The sequence below is a fragment of the Schistocerca serialis genome, chromosome 3 (genome assembly GCF_023864345.2).
Source record: "Schistocerca serialis cubense isolate TAMUIC-IGC-003099 chromosome 3, iqSchSeri2.2, whole genome shotgun sequence".
Taxonomy (NCBI): Eukaryota; Metazoa; Arthropoda; class Insecta; order Orthoptera; family Acrididae; genus Schistocerca; species Schistocerca serialis.
The window spans coordinates 1,019,455,007-1,019,477,725 of record NC_064640.1 but is presented as its reverse complement, the minus strand read 5'-3'; the positions used below and the strand labels follow the sequence as shown (position 1 = coordinate 1,019,477,725).

General features: G+C 43.5%; 1 pseudogene; it reads left to right on the top strand.

Annotated features, from left to right (window-relative positions):
• Positions 1–5,595: 5,595 nt before the first annotated feature.
• Positions 5,596–5,713, top strand: LOC126471983 (5S ribosomal RNA; annotated as a pseudogene).
• Positions 5,714–22,719: the final 17,006 nt, after the last annotated feature.

The following is a 22,719-nucleotide window of genomic DNA, read 5'->3' as shown; positions in this document are numbered from 1 at the left end:
TCAAAGGTTTAAAAGGCAAGAGGGATACATTACAGAAACAAAAACAAAAAAAACAAAAAAAAAACAAAAAAAAAACAAAAAAACAAAAAAAACAAAAAAAAAAACAAAAAAAAACACACACGCAGTGTCTGTCAATTACACGAGAGGAGGGAGCTGTTGCAGATGGCAGTCCATCTCATCCGGTCGTTGGCGTCCTCCTCCACGGCTGCTGGTTCCACTTCTTTCAGGATCGTTGTTATCCTATCCTTCCATCGAGTTCTTGGGCGTCCTCTAGGGCGTTTTCCTGTGGGTTGAGAGTGGAGGACTCTGTTTGGAAGGGATCCGTCTGCCCGTAGGATGTGGCCAAACCATTGGAGTCTCTTCTGCGCCAATATTCGTCCAATGTGTGGCTTTCCATACCGCTGGTATAAATCTTCTTTTTTTCTTCGTTCCCATTTACCTTCCATGGCATTGTAGATGGGTCCATATATCTTCCGAAGTACCTTCCTTTCAAATGCACATATTGCTTCTTCTGCTGTTGCTGATGTTGCCCAAGTTTCACAGCCGTATAAAAGTACTGGTCTCACCAGTGTCGTGTATAGGTGGATCTTGTTCTTCTGCGATATCAGCCGAGATCTGAAAAGATTGTTCAGGCTAAAGAACATGCGATTAGCATTTGTTATACGTTGCTGTACTTCTTTCGTTACTTCACTTCTATTTGTTCGTATGGAGCCCAGGTACTTGAACTCTTCAACTCGTTCGAAGGTATGCCTGTCGACATCAATGGAAGGAGGGAGATCTCGGCGGCGTGATACAACAAGATATTTAGTTTTTTCCTCGTTCACCACCAGCCCAATTTTCTCTGCATTGTGGAGGAATCGGGAAGTATCCCTGCGTACTTGCTCTAGAGTGTCGCCAAGGATCACAACATCATCAGCAAATGCCAAGATTGTGTCTGCTCCCACCATCTCCATCTCTCTGGTTCGACAAGTGTCACGGCTTACTTTTTCCAGGGCCAAATTGAATAATATTGGCGCCAATGGATCTCCTTGTCTCAATCCATTTTGTATACTGAATGATGGTGATAGTTGATTACCAAACCGCACTTGGGCCGTAGACTGAGAGTAGCAAGCAGCAATTAAGCGGATGTATTTTGATGGGATGCCAAGTTCCTCTAACGTTTCCCATAACGTGGCGCGGTCAATGCTGTCATAAGCTTGTCGAAAATCGATGAAGATGAGGTGTAGATCCTTATTGAATTCGTAGAATTTTTCTATCAACTGCCTCAGAGTAAATATGTGATCAATTGTCGATCGTCCAGCAACGAACCCACATTGATAGGTCCCTACAATTCCTTCAGCCAGTGGTTTCATGCGGTTTAGTAGCAGTGTTGTAAAAACTTTGTAGCCAATTTCAAGTAACGAAATCCCTCGGTAGTTGGATACATGAGTAGCATCTCCCTTCTTGAATATGGGACATATGATTGCTCCCTTCCATTCCTCAGGAATAACTTCTGCTTCCCAGATGGTAGAAATTAATCGTTTCAAAGCACCCACCAGTGTTTCCCCTCCCAAGCGAAGCATCTCAGCTGTGATACCACTACCTCCTGGAGCCTTGTTGTTCTTGAGTGCTTTTAGGGCAACACTGATTTCTTCCTCAGATGGTTCAGGGACTTCAACTCTGTCAAAACGGGCATCCGTCTGTGTTGTCCCTACTGGTGGGTTGTCGGGATTCAATAGGTTTTCAAAATGTTTTTTAAATAGGGTTGCTTGCTCTTCTGGCGGTACAACTTCACCCGTCGTGTATGTAATATGATATATATTGTTTGTTGTTATAGATGATTTCCTGGCAGATGAAGAAGGTAACAGGAAGGAGTATGTGCTGGAGATATGCAGGAGCCATCGCAGCCCTCATGCAAGTGTATATTCTAAAATAATAAATTTGTTTCCCTTAGTTTTTGTGTGTATATGTTTTTATCAAATGGTTCAGATGGCTCTGAGCACTATGGGACTTAACATCTAAGGTCATCAGTGCTCTAGAACTTAGAACTACTTAAACCTAACTAACCTAAGGACATCACACACATCCATGCCCGAGGCAGGATTCGAACCTGCGACCGTAGCAGTCCCGCGGTTCCGGACTGAAGCGCCTAGAACCGCTCGGCCACCGCTGCCGACTGTTTTTATCATTAGATCATTATGTTGTAGGCAATATCGGGAAGCTGGACTAAATTCAGGGCCAAATTCAGGCGTGGGCGAAATGCCACAGAGGGTGGAGGAGATGGAGAGAGACCATCGTCGTCGTGAGGAGATGAGAGAGACGTCAAGGAGCCAGAGCGAAATAGATAATACAGACTGACTCGCTTACAAATAATCAGTGTTCTCTCTTTCCTTGCAGCAGCAGCAGCAAGCAACTTCTAGAACGTTGTGCTTAATTTTTTTTTTTTTGGTTATTCTACAGCGGCTACATCAGGGGAAAAATTCCCACAATACACCTTGGCTCTGGTGGTGAAGCCTACAACATCGAGACAGGATCCAGTGCAGCACGCTTCGCCACTAGTCACCGCCGCCGGCTCCCCCGCCGCCACCCCAACACCGCTCTGACATCCGTGGAGCGCCCTCCCCCAGGCTGATGAGTCCGGCCTGCAGCAGCCAGCGGCCCCGTTCCGCAGCGTCTCCTCCTGCTCCTCCGCCATCACGTCCTCACTGATCTCGTGAGGTACAGCACGTACCACTCAACACCTCACAGCAAGGAGCTGCATTACCTTGTTGTAATTATAGTACTAGTAACAGAGATGACCCTGTGGCTAGTGGCAGTTCCCACTCCCGTCCTTTTAGTGAAGGACATCAGGTCAGTGACACCATATCGCAGTTAGAATGCTCAGTGATTGCAGACGCATCTGAGGAGCGAATCTCGTTCACGAGGATCGAGAATCTGGCTGAAGAGTATCGCTACCCTACTGGTTTTCTAAAGGTGTGCCTTCCTGTCCTGGAAAAGGAGCTCCTCAAGGTAGTAAATGATCCACGATATCCTGCCATTAAAAGCAAAGTGTTGCTCTGCGTCGAACTGTCGCATCCCGCCTCCCCTCCTCCCTGAAGTTGATTCTGGTAGTGAAGAGACAAGTCTTCATTATCTTTGGGGGGAAAATGGCGTGATAACGCACAGAAGATCAATCGCCGAGATGTTTTGTAAATCCACCTTGAGTGCTACACTTAACCGGTTATCCAAGATGGAAGTAAGAGGTTCAGCTAAAGCACTCAGCCGAATACTACACATGGACATCTATGCACATGTCTTTGATCTGGTAAAAGGAGGGTCCACCTGTATCAAACTACCTAAAGATATAGCTGATAAAAGGGCATGCATCAATGTTGAAAATAGAAAGGATCAGGCTTATTTTGCTTGGTCGATCCTGGTTTGCAAGAGAAATTACACAAAAGATGCTCAGTGCACATCTGAATATGGTAGACACCTTGACATTCTTAAGAGTTGTAACTCTGATGGTATCGAGTTCCCTGTCGAGATCCAGGGCATACATACATTTGAGGTGCAGAATACCGGAATATTGGTTCATGTTTATGGCCTGGAGAAGAAAAGCAAGCCAAATCAGCAGGAGAGGCATATTGTCGTCGGCCCCCTCCATTTCTCAAAAGCTGCCAGTGAGCATGAGATGCATGTAAACATGCTACTCTTATCTCAAGGGGACAATTATCATTGTGTTTGGATCAAAGATATGTCCCAACTCATTTCCTCCCAACTATCAACCAACTGTCATGTAAAGCATATTTGCTTAAGGTGCCTGATTTTTTTTTCATGAGACAATTTATTAGTGGCGCTTCTAGTAGGTTGTGCTTCCATAGACCTGGTAACGTGTTATTATGCTTAATGACGAAGACAAATCCATAAACTTTAAAAATGCTCACCACCAGGAGCGATGCCTATTTGTGGTGTATGCGGACTTTGAATGCCTCTTCTCTCCTGTGACCTACTGTGAAGGTGTCCCCACGATCTCATATAGTACCTTTACAGAAAAATCCGTACCATATGCTGCAGCGTAGCAAATTGTATCATCCTATGATTCGAGTCTTAACCACTAAAAATCTTATGCTGGGGATAATCCTGCGGTTTGGCTGCTCACTAACCTCGAAAAACTTTCATAGGGCGTTGATAACTTTACAGCGACAACGTTCCCAAGACCAAAGCGAAGGAGAATGAAGATTTGTACAACAACGCAGTTGATGTCATATTTGTGGGCTGCCGTTAGACAGCTCGTAGGGACCGTTATCACCTTAAGGGAAGTTCTGTGGTGCAGCTCACAATACGCGCAATTTGAAGTACCAGCTACCAAGGTACATAGCCGTTATCTTCCATAATTTAAGCGGATCTGACGCTCACTTCTACTTGAGCACTTAGCTGATTTCGGCGTTGAGAAAGATCAAGTCAGTGACCTACCTGAGAGTGTCAAGAAATACATTTCATTCTCCATTGAATGACGCCAAGAATTACACTCTGCTTCCTTGATACGCTTCGTTTTATGCAGGCGCCACTCCATAAACTCGTTGAAACTCTACCTCAGGAGGCTATGCATATCACTCGAGCTGCATTTTCCGACGATGGAAAGTTTCAACTTGTGACTTGGAAGAGGGTTTATCCATATGAATATGTGGATAGTGTGGCGAAACTCAATGAAACCAGCCTACCTGACATAGCTGCAATCTCCAGCAACCTTATGGGCGATGCCATAACCCATGCAGAGCATGATTATGCCCTGAATGTCTGGATATCATATGGCATCGAGAGCCCTTTCTATTAAAGACTATTTACGGTGTCTGTATGGCGGTGTTGGCAGTACTACATTGCAGCCACCTCATGTGGTATGGCAGACTAGTATACAGTCGAGAGGACGTGAGGTGCACACTATGCTACAGTCTAAAATCGGCCTGTCATCTCATGACGATAAAAGGGTCATTTGTGATGGCAGGATTGAAACTCTCCCGTACTCACACTGCTCACTCGTGGCAAGAGAAAGGGTGGGCGACTGTGAGAGGGAGTGAGAGGATGTGTGTGTGTGTGTGTGTGTGTGTGTGAGAGAGAGAGAGAGAGAGAGAGAGAGAGATTCCGCAGAGTAGTAGTATGACACTTTAACATAGTGGAAGTAATTTTGTATGAATGTGTGTGTGTGTGTGTGTGTGTGTGTGTGTGTGTGTGTGTGTGTGTGTGATGTAAATATTTATGTGTACTATGCACATGTGTATTTACACACACAGACCATCTGTGGGGAAAAAATAGGAGGGAAAGAGAAGAACATGTTTATATATGCACACCATGTGTATGAAAAAAGCATAAACAAAAAAATTATTTATATTTATTTAAAAAAGCATAAACAGAAAAAGATATTTTATATTTATTTATTCATGTGTAACATATGTGCACCATGTTAAAATAAATCCGTGCACCATGTGCATCTTCTAAACAGAATAGTTTTTGAGTTTTTTCACCTGTGGCTAGCCACCCATGCCAGATAAGTTTTAAGTGTGTGTATAACTATATAGCTCACCGTCCATCAGAATTATTGTAAAACCTACGCTACTGGGGGGGGGGGGGGGGGGTGAGGGGGGCAACAGCCTTGCCACAGTGGATACACCGGTTCCTGTCAGATCACCGAAGTTAAGTGCTGTTGGGCGTGACCAGCACTTGGATGGGTGATCATCCGGGCCGCCATGCGCTGTTGCCATTTTTTGGGGTGCACTCAGCCTTTTGATGCCAATTGAGGAGCTACTCGATCAAATAGTAGCGGCTCCGGTCACAGAAAACCATCATAATGACCTAGAGAGCGGTGTGCTGACCACACGCCCCTCCTATCCCCATCCTCAGCTGAGGATGACACGGCGATCGGATGGTCCCGATGGGCCACTTGTGGCCTGAAGACGGAGTGCTTTTATGCTACTTGGGCTGTGAAATTGAGTTACAGTGTAAGTATCTCCACATTAGTTTTTAGCATAGATTTCTAAAAAGCTGTAAACATTCTCATCCATTGCTACTGGGAAAAATTGTAATAAATATTCTCGACCAGTATTGTTGTTGTAGTGGGGAAGTTAAAAGCATCTCTGTATTGGAATATCAGAGTCAAATTGTACCTCCGAACTATATTGTAATTTCAAGAACTGAATTGTAATCTCAAGAACTGAATCATATTCGTGTGGACTAAATAAACGAAAAAAATCATTACCACACGTCTTAGCTGTTATTTGAAAAAAAGCCTATCCCATATTGTATTTTATATATATAAAGGCTATGCAGGTCAGAAATGACATTAATTTTTCTGAAGATGAGTGCTGTTAAGGAGGTGAAGTTTAAAACCGAGAATACCAAAATATATAGAATGGTTGCATGTAATTACACCTATCGTGCAGTGCGAATTGGGTTATGGGAGCAGGAGGCATGTGACTGCGTCTGCTTCCAATGACATATGGCAAATGTATCTAAAATAATATCTCCTGTGCTTGACAAAAACCACAGCCACAGTATCTGCACGAAACTGTATACTATCAAAGGGGGAACAGGGTGAAGAGAAATCATACACATATTACGAGGTAAAGATTCATTTCTTTCTCAAAGTAATTTTACATTTTCAATAGCAGACACTGTAACACTATTTTCACACATCTTCTTGTTCCTGAGTAGATGAGCAGCAGGGAACCCATAAATTCCAGGTCTTCAATAGCAGCAAACTTGAAGATTCGACGCATCCATGAGATCTTCTTCTTCCCCTTCTTGTGATTATGTTCAGATAATCGAAGCGACATCACCATATCTTTATAAGGTATGGCAGGATCATTCCAGTGAATTCCACGGTAGAAATGTGCTAAGCACTTTGCACTCTTCCAAGTTTTAGCGCACTTCATATTCTTGAGCGGCCTCGGTGATGCATGCTGTAATACATGCAGTAATCAAAAGCGTACATGTGGCGATGACCCTTGATCAGTTTCATATAAATATCCAAAAGCACATTTCGTTTCTTCACCCGCTCAAACACATTGTAAGCAGTAACAATCTCTTTTCACAGCGAATCCGTAGCCCTCAAGGCTAATTGCTGTAAAATATTGAGGTAGTAAGGGTTCTAGAATATTTCTCCTTATGCATGGCTGCAACTCTGTTCTTGAACAGGCAGAGCTGTGCAGTCACTAACCCATTTTAATAGTGATAACTAAAGCATGACCATACTTTGCAAAATGCACTCACTACCACTCCTCAAATTCACTATCAGAATTATGGCATTACCTTACTCACAGAAATCCTGCACACAGTTGAAGTCGAATAACTGAATAACGATGGACTGATAGAGATTATGCCATTACATAAAGCTGGTGCGCTGAAGGGGACAAACAGAATTCTGTTGTATGCTTGGAATAAAGCATTCTTTGCATTCAAGCCTATAGGGGGTTTCTACATAATATGGTATTCCTTTTTGAAAATTCAGCTCCCACACACACATGTTGTAGGATCCAAACAGGTTTGTATCATTAAGTCATGTCCTCTCGCACGTGTAAGAGCCAAAATCTTTGTATGACGCTCTAACAGGCTCTTTTGTTATTTCGTAACAAACGCAATTTTACCAGCTGCAACAACGGATCCGTCTCGCAGTGATCCTGTTCCTGCTCCAAAGCGTTGAACAGGTACTGTGCTTAGCAACAGGAACTTAGACTCCATGCGGAACAATTTTTCTGTTTCTCCACCTATCTGCTCGGTCCCTGAAAATTAATTCTGAATGGATGTACTCTACTATATATATTGCACTTGCAATGATTTCTTAGTCAGGGAAAATTTGTGTGATCTGGCTGGTGGTAGGCAGGCTTACGTTAGCTATGCATGGAATGCACTGACACAAAAACAGTCTTGGCAGTCTGAATATATAAAAGAGGCCATCGTGCGTTGGCTAGATTTACAAGTATCGAAATTACGAAACGGTTTCGTGGGAGGTGAAATCGATAAAATAAAAAAAGATGCTAGGGCTTTTTTAAATTGTAATTGCATCCTTTATTCGTCGACAAATATCTGATGGCGGGAGGCTTTTTTGCTACCGGCTAGTGTGAAAACGACACTCAGCTGGTGCGAGTGTGGACGCATCATAATTTTTTTGTACACCTACAGCTGATAGTCAGAAATGTTATGCAGCGGCTTGAACATAAAGGTACTGTGGCTTATGTTTCAACATATCACTTGACATTTGTGGGACGTAATGAAACTATTATTATATACATGAAGATGGTATCTGTTCTTTCCGGCCGGCCGGGTTGGCCGAGCAGTTCTAGGCGCTACAGTCTGGAACCGCCCGACCGCTACGGTCGCAGGTTCGAATGCTGCCTCGGGCATGGGTGTGTGTGATGTCCTTAGGTTAGTTAGGTTTGTTAAAGTTAGAATGAAATCACAATGAAATGAATACTCCTAGCTGCATACAGGTGTTGATATAAGTCAATGGGGACAGTTGAAAATGTGTGCCCCTACTGGGATTCGAGCCCGGGGTCTACTGCTTATATGGCAGATGCTCTGTCCATCTGAACCACCGAGGACACAGAGGATAGTGCGACTGCAGGGACTTATCTCTGGGACGTCTCCTGTGAGACCCACATTCGTAACTTATTGTCCCGCACTATATTCGTAGTGCCCCTGCCCAGTATACTCATTACTCGCGGCTTTACTGGCGATTCCCGTAAGAGTTCTGGCACTGTTTGTGCATCCACACAGAAGGAGATGGTCAAATGGCTGGCGAGCCTAGTGGTATCTGTTCTTTCGGACAACGCTCACCAGCTATTTTCGGACATGTCCGAAAGGACAGATATCACTAGGCTCACCAGCCATTTAACCATCTTCTTCTGTGCAGATGCACAAACAGTGCCAGAACTCTTACGGGAATCGCCAGTAAAGCCGCGAGTAATGAGTATAATGGGCAGGGGCACTACGAATATAGTGCGGGACAATAAGTTGCGAATGTGGGTCTCACGGGAGGCGTCCCAGAGATAAATCCTTGCAGTCGCACTATCCTCTGTGACCTTGGTGGCACAGATGGACAGAGCATCTGCCATGTAAGCAGGAGATCCCGGGTACAAGTCCCAGTCGAAAAAAAATGGCTCTGAGCACTATGGGACTCAACATCTTAGGTCATAAGTCCCCTAGAACTTAGAACTACTTAAACCTAACTAAACTAAGGACATCACACACACCCATGCCCGAGGCAGGATTCGAACCTGCGACCGTAGCAGTCCCGCGGTTCCGGACTGCAGCGCCAGAACCGCTAGACCACCGCGGCCGGCAGTCCCAGTCGGGGCACACATTTTCAACTGTCCCCGTTGACTTATATCAACGCCTGTATGCAGCTAGGTGTATTCATTTAATTGGAAACTATTATTCACGTACAAAAAATATTACGTATATCTAATCATAAGGAAGGGATACATTTTACATGGTGAATTGTGATTTCAACACATTGAAGAATATATCTGAATGTAAGGGGTGATAGATATATTTCATAAACAGCTGCACAGTATAGCAGTGCAAGGGTTCAACTGGACCTGCCTTAGTTCACAAACAGGATGGGAAATACGACTGTAAGAGATTGATGCACAGAACGTCCCCACATTGGCACACCTAAGCGTATCCTTTCGTTTTCCATGTTGTACTTTCGACAGCGATGTTGATTACAGTACGCCAATCAGTATCAGTGTTGTCTTTCCAACCCTTTCGTCCATGGCAGCGTTGCTGATCATCACTTACTACCGGACGTCTGTGCCCTATAACACTTGTTTGAGAGAGTCTTGACAGGATGTGGCAACTTCCGGAAGTGCTGACTGGAAAACTTAAACGTCAGATAACTTCCTGTAACTGAAGACAATCGAGACATGTAGCTGGTGTAAGTGTGGGCATACCATAATTTTTTGGGTGCTGTACACATATAAACGATAACTGCGCTGCTTATCTTAAATGTCTATATGTTGCAGTGAAAAGTTACTGTGGCTTATGTTCCGGCATGTCCAGAGATAATGACTGTGTGTGCTATCATGAGGGAGGTATAGATTCAGCACATTGATATCCGTAAGGATACGAGAGAGATTTTATGTGGAAAATTATATGCTCTAGAGATATTGAGATTTGTTCCAGAACCACAGCTGTCAAGAGGTGACATTACCAGTACATTGCTCGGTGTCAGACAGCAGCAGCAATCGTAATATGTAATTGTAGTTACACTGATAAATAAGTGCCTGGTTCCCAATATTCTTGCGAGTCTGGAGATGGCTGTAGAAAGCATAGGAGCTAGCAAGCTGGTCACGACTAGAAACATCATCTCAGCGGACACTTTTGTTCTGGGCTGGGGCTTGCCCATCCTTTGTACACCAGTACAGGGAGTCCGAGAGAGCTTCCTGCTTTGGACAATTTGGCTTGCGGCTCCCCCTGGGTGGGTGAACAGTGGGCTAGTGCCCAGTTTGCATTGAGTTGTCTTCGGGACTGTGTGTGTCACGAGTATACTCAATGGAAATTTGAGAAGAGTCAGCGTGACGTGTGTTTGTGCTTGAAGTATTGATAGCATTCAAACTCCAATCACTCAGGCCCTCCTCGGGTGGGGGTCCTCTATGGCCGGTGGACCTCTCTCTGGCTGACATGTGCTTCCACAGGTACAGTCATGGGGTCCTGTTTACGGCGGTAGTTTCTCCCGGTCTCTGAGCACTATCACTGTACTTCAGCCCAGTGCATGTGGCTGTCCAGAAGATGAGTATGTGGGATGTAACAGTGTTTTCAAAGCTCTCAGTCTTCTAGGCGTGAATAGATATGTTTTTCAATACATTGTGGCAGTATTTGTTGTTGTTGCCACTATCCTATCATGGTGTCGACCCTTTCCTCCCTCCTTCTTTCTCGTGATGTAGCTGAGAGGACTGGTCAGCTCAGAATTCTATAGTGGTTTTAGAAAGGAAAATACACTTAGCAGACCTGTAGTGGTTGGGGACTCATTAACTGTAACTTTATAAATTCATGTCGAATTTTGAAATTGCAACTATCATTTAATACATCACTGATTCCAGTAGCAACATCAAATAATAATAAGTTAGGATTATTTAATGAAATTTCTTGTCAAAAACATAACACTGTTTTTATTCATGCGAAATACTGTGCAGTGTAGCCGCCCAACTATCCGCATGGTTTAACGCTCTGCTTCCAGAGCGGGAAGTCGTGCCGGTCCCTGCACAAATCCGCCCTGTGGATTAGCCAGCCTGTGGATGGTTTTCAAGGCGGTTATCCATCTGCCTCGGCGAATGCAGGCTGGTTGCCCTTATTATGCCTCAGTTACACTATGTCGGTGATTGCTGCACAAACACTGTCTCCATGTATGCGTACACCATAATTACTCCACCACACAAACGTTTGGGGTTACACTCGTCTGGTATGAGATGGGGCAGAGTATTGGGGTTAGTGGAGTGCTGTAGCCCGTTGTGTGGTTGTGAACCACAGAGGTCTATGTCAGGGATGAAGCCTCTACGTCGTTTCTAGGTCCCTGGTTCTGTACACCATACACACACTGTGCAGAGTCGACCTTTCTTTTTATTTCATGTATTTTTAAACTGTGTGAAGCAAATTGTTTGAACACCATATTAATGATTTAATTAATATTTTCTGTGGCACATCTTCTGAAGCACCATTCGTGAAATGTTCAAGATGTGATATCTGCATCAGATGTAATAACTCATGAAACAGCTCTTGAAGTGTACCTCAAGAAAAGTGCACAGGTAGGTTGGGGCAGTTTATAGTCCATGGTGGAATGAAACAAGTCATGCTAGTTCCTATGTCATCTGCAAAGCATACTACAGCTCTCTCTCTCTTTTTATGCAACGATATTTTTTTTTACTGTATACTGAGTCAGACAGCTACTAGTTTTGTCACATCATTAATTTGTGAGTGTGAGATAGCTATTGCGTCTGCTTTATATCCACTACATCACAAACAAGTGACCGAAATTAATGATGTATTAACTTCAGCAGTATTTCTGGATCGATTCTCATTCAGGCATTTGTCTTGGAGGGAAGGCATCTCACACACGTCGGTATTCCACAGGGGTTTACTGGCTAAATGCTGCTTTGTTTGTCGTTCGGCCTGACCATGACTGACGACGCATGGAGGCCTGGCAAACACACGCTACAGGATGATGAGAGAGAGAGAGAGAGAGAGAGAGAGAGAGAGAGAGAGAGAGAGAGAGAGGGAGCACATCCTTTGACAGGAATTTCTTGAGTGCTTTTGTTTGGGGATTAATGTGACATCCAGTCATGGGGCCTGAGTGGACACCTCTTGGACACCTGCATATGGCATGTGTGCTGACGGACATGCTGCTTCGTGGGGCACCCGGTGCACTATGATTCCGATCAGCCTGCATGGGTGGCATTCAGTGCAGGACAGTGGATGGCACATGGTTCGTGATTGAAAAATTTTTAACAGTGTAATTACATGTAATACTGTTTAGTGACAGTATTCCTTGCACAATTGGGACAAAATAAAGCGATCGATTTAATAGCTTCTTTTCAATATATTTTACAAGACCTGCATCTCCCAAAACTGCACAGAATGATGTCAAGACCCCTGCAAACTCAAATTTTTATAAATAAACAATATACCTTCTGCTATGTAATTGAATTTCCTGTCTTGAGATCCTTCCTCTGCAGCACACAGCCGCCAATTTCCAGGTAGGGGAGGGGGAGAGGATAGGGGAGAGTTGGGGGTTTACCAGAGGGGGAGAGATTAATTAATCAATCATTTTAATTAAGTAGTCAATCAAATTGATTGATTGAGAGGGGGCTATTCGAATAACTCAGGCCTGAAATTATACCTGTATCAGCGAGTGGTAGGGTGGTGGGAGGTCTCCTGACTGTTTGGGAGGAGGAAGGGGAGCATGGGGGAGCAACAGGTTAAACACCTGTCAATCAAAAGGAAGGACTGTCTCCAGGGAGTCACAATTGTCAAAGGAGAACAACAGGTTAAGGACCTGTCAATCAAAAGAGAACTATAGGTTTCCCCTGAATGTAGACAAGCTGCACTAACAAATTGTGCTGATACATATTTTGCCCCACTACTCCCTCTGCCACTAGAATGCTCTGTATTGTATTGTGCAACATGGCCAGTGAGTAACATAACTATGTCGATGCGTGAGAAACAGCTTGCTGTAGTCCCGTTTCTAACAACAGAAAACGCTTGTTCTCACATGGTGCACTCTCTCCTTCGGCATGACAATTCCAGACCACATGCGACCGCTGCGACATTTGCAGCAATCCGACACCTCGGGTTCACTGTCAACGATCGTCCTCAATGCAGTCGTCCCGACTTAGCTCCGTCCGATTATCATCTATTTCCAAAACTTAAACAACTCCTTCAGTTACTTCAGTCTCACAATGATGAGTGGTGCAAGCACAGGTGAGGTTGTGGGTCTGTCGAAAAAGTGAAACATTCTGCAGTAACGGCATCAACAAACTCGTCTCTTGTTGGGAGAAATGTGTTCGTCATCAGGGTGACTATGTTGAGTAATAAATAAGTAGACATGAAGAATAAAGATGTAGAATATTAATAACGTTTGCTTTATTTAAAAACATTTAAGAGTTTTCACATAAAAAATTCCATCAGGACGCTCTCATATGTATGATTTGTTCCATTTGTTAACCCAATTTCCTTTGTCTCGGTGATAATAACTCTCAAAAGTGCAAAACACGTAATCAACAAAGTGTGAAAAACAAAACACAGCGAAATGCAACAACCCTCACACGACAGATGTACACTTTTCGTCATTTTTTTCTATTTTCCGTCATTTCTTATTTGCTTCAAAATTCGTGGAGGTATGTTCCTCCTTTGCAACTAAATGAAAGGCAGTTTTTATTTATGAAGCATCTTCATTGGCCTGTAATACGTTTCATTTTATATATACAATAAATGTATTATGTAGCAGCTACAACATGTTACTATGTTACATTTTCTCATGTTTTTCTCTTGTTTTGCGAATCAGAAACACCTTTTGTAGCAAAAATTCCGTGAGGTGAAATTATCGTTTGGTGTTACGATTTACAGTGCTGTTAGTCCGTATGTGTGATCCTGGAGATGTGTTCATTCGGTCCCCATGCTCCAGCTAGCCCATTTTCGGCATTATTTCTCCCACATTTATTATAATACATCACTTTCACTTTGTGATCAACATGTGTGTGTTTACAGTGTGTAGTACTGCAACTGTCTCTGTTTATTTTTCGTCTTTTGTTTGTGTTGTGTGTGTGGTTTGATATCTTTCATTAGTTGTGTGTGTGTATGTGTGTGTGTGTGTGTGTGTGTGTGTGTGTGTGTGTGTGTGAGAGTGTGTGATTGTGTTGTTCTTTGTATCGTAATCCCTCCGGGAACAGCTGAGCGTAACGTTGTTGTGTCGCTCTTGCACCGCATTCAGAGAAATCGTATACGAGGTGCATATCTGTCAACTCTTCATCAGTAAGACTATCCGCACTGCTGTGTATCACTGTTAACGTGCAACTAACACCAACAGAAAAATAAACCCGGGACTGACCGACGCAGTACTGAATGCCACTTTATGGGCGAAGAGTAAAGCGGGAATTGCTGCTGTCCACTTTCAAGAACAGTGAGCGAACGGGACAAGTTTGTTTCTGAACAAGACACGCAGCGCATACCGTCGCCATTTGCACTGTAGTATAGATATTTTTAATTCAGTGCGCACGCATGATAAATGAGGGTGATTAATCAGATGGAATGCGATTAAAATGTTACGAGCTACCGTAGACCACAGCTCCCTGACACCCTGACACCAAAACGAGCGACTCGCCCCTGCTTCGCAGGGGTAACACTAACCATCTGCGGTTAGACTACTTTTCTGCCGTAGTGGTGATGAATTATATTCGCAAACCTTCCTGGTAAATCAGCCAATCTTATGGTGAAAACCGTATCAAAATCCTTTCTGTAGTTCCTAAGATTAGCCTTCACAAACAGACAGAAAAACGCATCGGAGGACTTTAATTTATAGTGTGTATAGATGTATGAAGCGGGCGTTAGCGAATACAAATGTCCAAAAAATGTGACTAACAGCAGGAGTGTCTATAGGACAAATATAAGGCTCTGGACGGATGTATCACCAGGGGAAAGATAGATAGCACCTACAGAAAAATTGAAGAGGTCTTTGGAGAAAAGAGAAGCAGCTGCATAAATATCAAGAGCTCAGATGGAAAAGCAGTCCTAAGTAAAGAAGGGTTAGCTGAAATGTGGAAAGAGTGTGTAGAGGGAGATGAAATGAACGCAATATTATAGAAATGGAAGAGGACATAGATGAAGATGAGATGGAACATATGTTACTGCGAGAAGAATTTGTAAGAGCACTGAGATACCTAAGTCGAAACAAGGTCCAGGGAGTACACGACAGTCCGCCAGAACTACCGAAGAACTACTGACAGCCTTGGGAGAGGCATCATGCCAAAACACTTGCATCTGGTGTGAAAAATATATGAAACGAGCGGCTCAAGAAGAATATAATAATTTCAATTCCAAAGAAAGCAGGTGCTCACAGGTGCTCATATTACTAAACCATCATTTTAATAAGTCACGGTTGCAAAATACTGACACGAATTCCTCAGAGGAGAATGGAAAAACCGCTAGAATCCGACCTCGCAGAAGATCAGTTTGGCTTCCGGAGAAATGTAGGCACATGCGGGACAATGGTGACACTACAACTTATGTTGGAAGATAGGCTAAGGAAAGGCAAACCTACGTTCATAGCATTCGTAGAGCTAGAGAAAGCTTTTGGCAATGCTGGCTGCAGTAATCTTCTTGAAATTCTGAAGGTAGTGGGGGTAAAACACAGGGAGCGAAAGGCTATTTATAACTTGTACAGAAACCAGACGGCAGTTATTAGAGTCGAGGGGCATGAAAAGGAAACTGTGGTTGAGATAGAAGTGAGACTGGGTTGCATCGTATCCTCGGTGTTATTCAACCTTGACATTGAGCAAGCAGTAAAGAAAACTAAAGTAAAATTTGGAGAAGGAACTGAAGTTCAGGGAGAAGATATAAAAAGTTTCAGGTTTCCCAAAGACGTTGTAATTCTGTCAGAGACAGCAAAGGACTTGGAAGAGCAGTAGAACGGAACGGGCAGTATCTTGAAAGGTGGACGTAAGATGAACATTAAAAAAAGCAAAACAAGGATAATGATAATGAAACGTGGTCGAATTAAATCCGTTGATGCAGAGGGAATTAGATTAGGAAACGAGACACTTAAAGTAGTGGATGAATTTTACTATTTAGGCAGTACAATAACTGATGATGGCTGAAGTACAGTGGATATAAAATATAGACTGACATTGGCAAGAAAAGCGTTTCTGGAGAAGAGAAATTTGCTAGCATAGAATATAGGGTTTAGTGCTAGGAAGTCTCTTCTGAAAATGTATGTAATGTAGCCTTGTGTGGTGGTGAAACATGGCCGATAAACAGTTTAAACAAGAAGAAAATAGAAGGTTTTGAAATGTGGTGCTACATGCAGAAGATTAGATGGTTAGATTGCGTAACTAATTAGGAGGTACTGAATAGAATTGGGGAAAAAATTTGTGGCACAACCTGACTAGAAAAAGGGATCGGTTGATAGGACACACTCTGAGACATCAAGAGATCACCAGTTTAGTATTGGGAGGAAATATGAGGGAGACCAAGACATGAATACAGTTAGCAGAGTCAGAAGGATGTTAGTTATTGGGGGATGAAGAGGCTTGCACAGGATAGAGTATCATGGAGAGCTGCATCAAACCAGTATTCGGACTGAAAAGTGCAATAACAACGTAGATGTAAAGTTTCTGACAACAGTGGTGTCGTGTGTCTCAATAACCTGCTGCAAGCCTTTTAATTGAATGTCACTTCGGCGACTTAATGTACCTACAGGGAAGCTACAGTTTAACGTAGAATGCAGACCACAAGTCGTTTCTGGCGAATCTCCACATGATTGAGAGGTGATTGCTAGCTAAAACGACATACAGAAAAATCCTGGGATTCGAGCCTGCGACCTCTAGGTTTCAAGGCACGAACTTTGCTACTAGACCAGCAGGGCCGAAATAGATTTTGGTTACACATCACTCTGCTTTGGAGTTGCGGCGGCTGTGTACTGCTTTTCCCGACAGATACCCCTTCCTTTGTAGCTGGCCGTCCCTTAGATCCCATCAAACGCCACTTAAATACGAAACTAATAAAAATACGTATATTACATACTCATCATTGCTTATCAGTAATAAACCCGACTATCGATTAGTGGAAACTTTATCAAAATCCCTACAATGGTTCCTGACATAAACTAAAACATAGAGTCCCGGCGCGGGACTTTAATTTACGATGTGTACAGATATCGGTTGTCATAAAATATTCGTGAGCAATCGTCGAAATTTTGTCCCCGTAGACTAGGGATGACAGTTATCGATGAAACAAACCAGACTGTCAAACTGCTCAAAATAACCGATTTCTGAAATAACCGATTTTCGGTTTCTTATTTCTGTTGTTTCCTGTACTAAATGTAGAAATCTAAAAAAGATTGAAAAATTTTGACTTTCTCAGTTTCAAGGTATAATGAATCAAAACATTAAATTAAATAGAAAAAACTTAGTCCGTCCACCGCTCGCTGTTTTTCTCGAAAAGTGATAAGCGGTTGAATACTACAAAAAGTCACCAGTAGTCTCCTTTTGATTCAAATTTTTTGAAACTCTGTTTAAAAACCGTGTTGTAACCGGGAATCATACCACTGTTTGGGAATTATGAACAGTCAGTGCTAAAGGGTGAAAACTGTGGCTGAAGAGCTGCTTTTCGTGTCCGTTTTCAAGGGCTACAAGCAGATAAAGGTACAGGCAGCAGGTCGGCTACTTTCTCTTCTTATTGTATCCTATGAATGAATTGTTAAGTTTTTAATTTATTATTGTTACCATAATTTCCTTACTGTTTTATTAATTCGTAGAAGCGACAAATAAACCTTTAATCTTTTAAAGGAAATGGAACATTGTATTTCATTGACGCGTCGCTTCGTAAAAATGTTTGTAGACTAGGGTTGGTGCCGTTCTGCAATACAGCGAGTGGCCGGTGACGAAAGCGAGAAACTATCATTTAGACCGGGTGGGGGAAAGCCTTGCACGCTGTACACACATGCGTATCTTAAGTCAAACACAGGGTAGCCTCAGGAATGCTGTGTCAATTCTTATGCCGTGTATTTGTTGCCCGTTTCTGTCAGCAATGTCATTAAAGTGGCACTGATCGCTTTTCCCATTTTCTGTAACAACGCTGTTTCAATCTAAAGCAAATTTTACGAACAAAAATTACTTCTTTTTTTAAAAAAAAGGTTTATTTAAAAACGAAAAAATTTAGTACTGCTGCTATGGCGGCTTTTTACTCGGTTATCAGTAAAAAATAAATATCACCTGTTATAACCGAGACCAAACAAATAACAAAAAATACCGGTTATTTAGAATTAAAATACCAGCATCCGTTTAAACTGATCGGTTTTTCCAATCCTTACTGTAGACTCAGTGGATAGAAATCGCTACGAAATATAACGTGGTGACTCATTTAATCCTTTCATGCACTATACGTACCCTCAACACGTCAGTAGAACAGTGCACCTATGCATAAGGCGAATAATGGCAAATCTTTCTTTCACGAGTGTTTCATACGATTTGACACAAAAGCTCCATTTAGTAATTCTGCCGTGGCGTTCCGTTCACGACGACACAATCGTAGTCGGCTGGTTTCGCACATTTATTTGAGCGCGCGAGGCGGCCGGCAGCCAGAAAGCCGTCTCGGCGTTGCCAGACCGCTGGAGCGGTGTCGGACAGCTCCCGAGCTTCCCCGTGCACCGGGGACCCTGCGTTTTTTGCTGCAGGCATACAGGCCGAACGGGTTAGCCTCGCTCCCTCGCTGCTTCTCTCTCCGCGCTGCTGCCTGGGAACGTTCGCTGCATCCCACCCGGTAATTTCCGTCGCATATCTTTCACACAGCTCGCGATAAAACGTTATACGTCGCTCGCTTCGTCAACGTCGAGGCGAGTCGAGGATATCCGTGTTGCGTACTCGAAAAGGAAGAAATATAGACATTTAGCATCCGTTCGACGACGAGTTCATTAGAACCGGGTCGCAAGCAAAGCTTGAGCAAAGATTTAATTACGATCCAGCAACAAACTTTTCGAAGGAACCATTCCAGCATTCGCCTCAAATGATTTACAGATACCACAAAAAACGAAATCCGAATTGCTGGACGGAGGTCTGAACCGTGCTCGTTCCGGATAAGAGTCCAGTATTCGAATCCCATTTTTATGTTCGTTGTCAATGTGGTGCTTTGTATATCATGCTGCCAGCTGTTAGCTTAGTTATTGGCATTCGTTATAACTGCTGCCTCTCGCTATGCTGTGTCAGTATTACGATTACAATACATTTTCACAATGAAAAATATGGGAACACACTGACTATTTATATGATTCTCCTAAGCTACTTTTTTATTTACTTACAGTGACTTATACCTAATTACATTCATTCTCTGTCTGTTCCTCTCAAAACAAACACACACACACGCACGCACACACACGCACGCACGCACGCACACACACACACACACACAGAGAGAGAGAGAGAGAGAGAATACACAGAATATCATTAAACATTCAGAATACCGAGCGAGGTGGCGCAGTGGTTAGCACACTACACTCGCATTCGGCAAGACGACGGTCCCAACCCGCGTCCGGCCACCCTGATTTAGGTTTTCCGTGATTTCCCTAAATCACTTCAGGCAAATCACTTTCTGAAGTTCTTATATGAAACAGAATGACTAGTCAAGGAGCTATGATTTCAATTTGTGTTTGAAGTTAAGTTTATTATCCATTGGATTCACTACATCGCTTGTTAAGTAGTCAGAGATTTTTATGGCTGAATACCCTCCTTCTTTGTCTGCCACCCTAATGCTGAGTGATGGACATTGTAAGTTAGTTCCCCTTTCTAGTGTTATATCTACAAATTTCGCTTCTGTTTTCTAACTGTCTTTTGTTGTTGACAACAAATTTCATAAAGGAATAAAGAGCTTTCTGCAAGACCTTCTGGAAGCGGAATTCACATGTTTTTCATATTAAACACTTCTCTGCAACAAAGACTTCTTCCTCATTGACAAGTCTCCCCAAAATATGATGCAAGAGAGACAAAGAAAGTAGGAATAGTAAGCCAACGATTTGACATTTTCATTTCCAAAATCAGATGCTATCCGTAATGCAAAAGTTGCAGAGCTTAGACGTTTAAGAATATCTGTAACCTGCGATTTTCAGTTAGGTTTCTTATCAGTATAAGAATCTTAATAATTTACAATATTGCCTCTGCCTTGTGATGACTGGGTGTTGTGTGATGTCCTTAGGTTAGTTCGGTTTCAGTAGTTCTAAGTTCTAGGGGACTGATGACCATAGATGTTAAATCCCATAGTGCTCAGAGCCATTTGAACCATTACATTATTGCATTTCATCTATTTATTTGCCTAATTGCATTATTTGCAATGATATGGTCATGCCTTGTGCAGTACGGAACTGCCGGTATTGTGTTTTGTCTAAGTTCAGCGGCATTCCATTTGCAAAGAACCAGTTATTAATAGTCAAGGAAATTTTAGTTACGTTTACAAGTGTTGTAGTTTCTCCGTTCGGTTTGATTATAGTACTTGTGTCGTCAACAAAGAGAGCTGTTCCTGCTTTTCGCATATTTGAAGGCAAGAAAGCAAACCCAAAATCGCTCTCTGTGGTACCCAGATAGTGATTACTCCCCATTAAGAAGCTGCTGTTTTGTTACGTAAACTCTTTGAGTTTCTTAACGCAACACTCTACCTCTTCTGGGATGTGATCATGAGAAACTTCGATCTCATATTATGCATCCTTTTACACTGAAGAGCCAAAGAAACTGGTACAGCTGCCTAATATCGTCTAGGGTCCCGGCGAGCAAGCAGAAGTGCCGCAACACGACGTGGCATGTACTCAACTAATGTCTGAAGAGGTGCTGGAGGGAATTTACATCATGAATCCTACAGGGCTAGCCATAAATCCGTAAGACTAAGAGAGGGTGGAGATTTCTTCTGAACAGCACGTTGCAAGGCATCCCAGATATGCTCAATAATGTTCTTGCAGGATCTTTTTCCGGCCACAGAGATGTCGGAGATTCGATGTTTTACCGGATTCCTGATATTCACGGTACACTAGTGTAATAGTCGTACTGGAAAGTCCCCACTTCATCGCCGCTTCGGAGATGCTGTGTCCCATCGTTCGTGTGCCGGCTATAACACCACGTTCAAACTCACTTAAATCTTCATAACCTGTCATTGTAGCAGCAGTAACCGATCTAACAACTGCTCCAGACACTGGTTGTCCTATATAGGCGTTGCCGACCTCAGCGCTGTATCCTGCCTGTTTACATATCCTGTATTTGAATACGCATGCCTATACCAGTTTCTTACGCGCTTCAGCGTAGTTAGGATGAAAACTAGTTGCCAGCAAGATGTCAAGTACCACAATATTAGAGCTTACCTTGGAGAGTACTGTGAACCGATTAATAAAATGTATTTGACGAAGTTACAGAAAATATATGTTGACAATATTTTGTCATTCAAATTTTGTATAAGCTTATCAGAGAATTGAAAAGTGGCACGTTCCGTGGAGAGACGGTTTTGAAATCCAAATTGAGACTGACGAAATATCTTATTTTGAGAGATGTGAGTTATGGTTCTTGTGTCATAATCTTTTCCAGTATCTTCGAGAAGGAGGTAAATAGTGAGACTCGTCAGCGATTATTAGCATCTATCTCCGTACCTTACCTGCACAAGAACCTGACAGATATTTCAATCTGTCTCAGTATGTCATTTGTAATAGTGATTTATTGCATGTTAGCTGAGTACCCAGCGTTGCCCAGGTGTGTTTTTACTCAAATAATTCTATTCCATCTCCTCCTAACCCCTAACTCAGTCTGTCTCCTCCAAACCCTCTCTGTCCATCTCCTCTATCCCCACTCTCTGTCCATCACTTGTTGCCTCGCTATCTGCCCATTTGCTACTCCCCTCTCTCTCTGCCCATCTGCTCCTCCCCCCTCTGTCCATCTGCTCCTCCCCCTCTGTCCATCTGCTCCTCCCCCTCTGTCCATCTGCTCCTCCCCCCTCTGTCCATCTGCTCCTCCCCCCCTCTGTCCATCTGCTCCTCCCCCCTCTGTCCATCTGCTCCTCCCCCCTCTGTCCATCTGCTCCTCCCCCTCTGTCCATCTGCTCCTCCCCCTCTGTCCATCTGCTCCTCCCCCTCTGTCCATCTGCTCCTCCCCCTCTGTCCATCTGCTCCTCCCCCCTCTGTCCATCTGCTCCTCCCCCCCTCTGTCCATCTGCTCCTCCCCCCTCTGTCCATCTGCTCCTCCCCCCTCTGTCCATCTGCTCCTCCCCCCTCTGTCCATCTGCTCCTCCCCCCTCTGTCCATCTGCTCCTCCCCCCCTCTGTCCATCTGCTCCTCCCCCCCTCTGTCCATCTGCTCCTCCCCCCTCTGTCCATCTGCTCCTCCCCCCTCTGTCCATCTGCTCCTCCCCCCTCTGTCCATCTGCTCCTCCACCTTCTGTCCATGTGTTCCTCCCCCTCTGTCCATCTGCTCCTCACCCCTTTGTCCATCTCCTCCTTCCCCTCTGTCCGTCTCCTCCTTCTCCCTCTGGCCCTGTCCAT